The following is a 3621-nucleotide window of genomic DNA, read 5'->3' as shown; positions in this document are numbered from 1 at the left end:
AGAGTTTGATTGTGGGGGCTTTGGTTGACTCTATACTGAGAGAAGCTTTTCATGCTTCCTCTCCATTGTCACAGAAGGATAGCCTTGGGCCTTAAACACAAGGTAGTCCCCCTTCATTCGAAGGACTAATTCTCCTCTGTTAACATCTATCACAGCTCCTGCTATGGCTAGGAAAGGTCTTCCAAGGATGATGGATTCATCCTCATCCTTCCCAGTGTCTAGGATTATGAAATCAGCAGGGATGTAAAGGACTTTAACCTTTACTAGCACGTCCTCTACTTGTCCATAAGAGTGTTTTCTTGAGTTGTCTGCCATTTCTAATGAGATTCTGGCAGCTTGCACCTCAAAGATTCCCAGTTTCTCCATTACAGAGAGTGACATGAGGTTTATCCCTGACCCAAGGTCACACAGAGCCTTCTCAAAGGTTATGGTGCTTATGGTACAAGGTATTAAGAACTTTCCAGGATCCTGTTTCTTCTGAGGCAATGTCATTTGATCCAGATCACTTAGTTCATTGATGAGCAAGGGAGGTTCATCTTCCCAAGTCTCATTACCAAATAATTTGGCATTTAGCTTCATGATTGCACCAAGGTACTTGGCAACTTGCTCTTCAGTAACATCCTCATTCTCTTCAGAAGAAGAATACTCATCAGAGCTCATGAAGGGCATAAGGAGGTTCATTGGAATCTCTATGGTCTCTAGATGAGCCTCAGAGTCCTTTGGTTCCTCAAAGAGAAACTCCTTGTTGATCACTGGACGTCCCAGGAGGTCTTCCTCACTGGGATTCACGTCCTCTTCCTCTTTTGTGGGTTCGGCCATGATTGTTATATCAATGGCCTTGCACTCTCTCTTTGGATTCTCTTATGTATTGCTTGGGAGAGTACTAGGAGGTGTTTCAGTGATTTTCTTACTAAGCTGGCCCACTTGTGTCTCCAAATTTCTTATGGAGGACCTTGTTTCACTCATGAAACTTAAAGTGGCCTTGGATAGATCAGAGACTAAGTTTGCTAAATTAGAGGTATTTTGTTCAGAGTTCTCTATCTGTTGCTGAGAAGATGATGGAAAAGGCTTGCTATTGCTGAGCCTGTTTCTTCCACCATTATTAAAGCCTTGTTGAGGCTTTTGTTGATCCTTCCATGAGAAATTTGGATGATTTCTCCATGATGAATTATAGGTGTTTCCATAAGGTTCACCCATGTAATTTACCGCTGCTATTGCAGGGTTATCAGGATCATAAGCTTCTTCTTCAGAAGATGCCTCTTTAGTACTGTTGGATGCATTTTGCCATCCATTTAGACTTTGGGAAATCATGTTGACTTGCTGAGTCAACACTTTGTTCTGAGCCAATATGGCATTCAGAGCATCAATTTCAAGAACTCCTTTCTTCTGAGGCGTCCCATTATTCACGGAATTTCTCTCAGAAGTATACATGAATTGATTATTTGCAACCACGTCAATAAGTTCTTGAGCTTCTACAGGCATTCTTTTTAGGTGCATGAATCCACCTGCAGAATGGTCCAGTGACATCTTGGAGAACTCAGACAGACCATAATAGAATATATCCAGAATGGTCCATTCTGAAAGCATGTCAGGAGGACACCTTTTGGTCATCTGCTTGTATCTTTCCCAAGCTTCATAGAGGGATTCATAATCTTTTTGCTTAAAGGTCTGAACATCCACTCTAAGCTTGCTCAGCATTTGAGGAGGAAAGTACTTAGCCAAGAAGGCCGTGACTAGCTTATCCAAAGAGTTCAGGCTATCTTTAGGTTGTGAGTCCAACCATGTTCTAGTTCTGTCTCTTACAGCAAAAGGGAAAAGCATGAGCCTGTAGACTTCAGGATCTACTCCATTAGTCTTAACAGTCTTACAGATCTATAGGAACTCAGTTAAAAACTGGTAGGGATCTTTTGATGGAAGTCTATGGAATTTGTAGTTCTATTGCATTAGAGCAACTAAATGAGGTTTCAGCTCAAAATTGTTTACTCCAATAGTGGGGATTGAGATGCTTCTTCCATCAAACTTAGAAGTACGTGTAGTATAATCACCAAGAATTCTCCTTGCATTATTATTATTTTCGGCTGCCATCTCCTCTTCTTTTTCGAAAATTTCTGTAAGGTTATCTCTGGATTGTTGTATTTTAGCTTCTCTTAGTTTCCTCTTCAGAGTCCTTTCAGGTTCTGGATCAGCTTCAACAAGAATGCCTTTTTCCTTGTTCCTGCTCATATGAAAGAGAAGAGAACAAGAAAAGAAGAAGAATCCTCTATGTCATAGTAAAGAGGTTCCTTATTGTTAGTAGAAGAAGAAAGGGAATAGGAGTGAAGAAGAATAGATAATCCAAACACAAGGGTGAGGATAGGAGCAGTGATTTGAGATGAGGAGAAGTGTTAGTAATTGAATAAATAAATAGAATAAGATGAGGAAGAGAAGAATTCAAAAATTTAAACAAATTAAAAATAAAAATTAAAGTTAAAATTCGGAAATTAAAATTGAAATTAAGTTAAATTAAAATTTAAAAAAATTAATTAATTAAAAAGAATTTTTGAAAAAGAGGGAGGTATTTTCGAAAATTAGAGAGAGAAGAGTAGTTAGGTAGTTTTGAAAAAGATAAGAAACAAACAAAAAGTCAATTAGTTAGTTGATTGAAAAAGATTTGGAAATCAATTTTGAAAAGATAAGAAGATAAGAAGTTAGAAAAGATATTTTAAAATCAAAATTTTTTTTTGAAAAAGATATGATATAAAGGATACGATAAAAAGATTTAATTAAAAAGATTTAATTTTTAAGATTAAAATTGATTACTTGACTAACAAGAAACTAAAAGATAAGATTCTAGAACATAAAGATTGAACCTTTCTTAACAAGAAAGTAACAAACTTCAAATTTTTGAACCAATCACATTACTTGTTAGTTAAGTTTCGAAAATTTTGAAATAAAATTAATAAAAAGATTTTGAAAATAATTTTTGAAATTTTCGAAAATCATAAAGAAAAAATGAAAAAGATTTGATTTTTGAAAAAGTTTTGAAAAAGATAGAATTTTTTAAATTGAAAATTTGACTTGACTCATAAGAAACAACTAAATTTTAAAAAGTTTTGAAAAAGTCAACTCAAATTTTCGAAGTTTATGAGTGAAATAAGGGAAAGATATTTTTTTTTTATTTTTGAATTTTTAATGATGAGAGAAAACATCAAAAAGACTCAATACATGAAAATTTTGGATCAAAACATGTGATGCATGCAAGAATACTATGAATGTCAAGATGAACACCAAGAACACTTTAAAGATCATGATGAACATCAAGAACATGTGTTTGAAAAATTTTTGACGCAAAGAAAACATGCAAGACTCCTAACTTAGAAATCTTTAATGCTTAGACACTATGAATGCAAAGATGCACATGAAAAACAACAAAAGACACAAAATAAGAAAACATCAAGAACAAACAAGAAGACTTACCAAGAACAACTTGAAGATCATGAAGAACACTATGAATGCATGAATTTTCGAAAAATGCATAAATTTTTAGAAAAAATGCAATTGACACCAAACTTAAAAATTGACTCAAGACTCAAACAAGAAACACAAAATATTTTTTATTTTTATGATTTTATACTTTTTTTT

At 34.5% G+C, this 3621-nt stretch overlaps 1 non-coding gene across 1 annotated transcript; it reads left to right on the top strand.

Moving 5' to 3' along the window:
* Positions 1-1581: 1581 nt before the first annotated feature.
* On the top strand, positions 1582-1689 carry LOC112787799 (small nucleolar RNA R71). Its single transcript, XR_003195190.1, has one exon. It is a non-coding gene; the product is annotated as a small nucleolar RNA R71 (small nucleolar RNA).
* The last annotated feature ends 1932 nt before the right edge of the window (positions 1690-3621 follow it).

The sequence above is a fragment of the Arachis hypogaea genome, chromosome 20 (genome assembly GCF_003086295.3).
Source record: "Arachis hypogaea cultivar Tifrunner chromosome 20, arahy.Tifrunner.gnm2.J5K5, whole genome shotgun sequence".
NCBI lineage: Eukaryota > Viridiplantae > Streptophyta > Magnoliopsida > Fabales > Fabaceae > Arachis > Arachis hypogaea.
The sequence above is the reverse complement of the archived record's forward strand: the minus strand, read 5'-3'. Positions and strand labels throughout refer to the sequence as shown.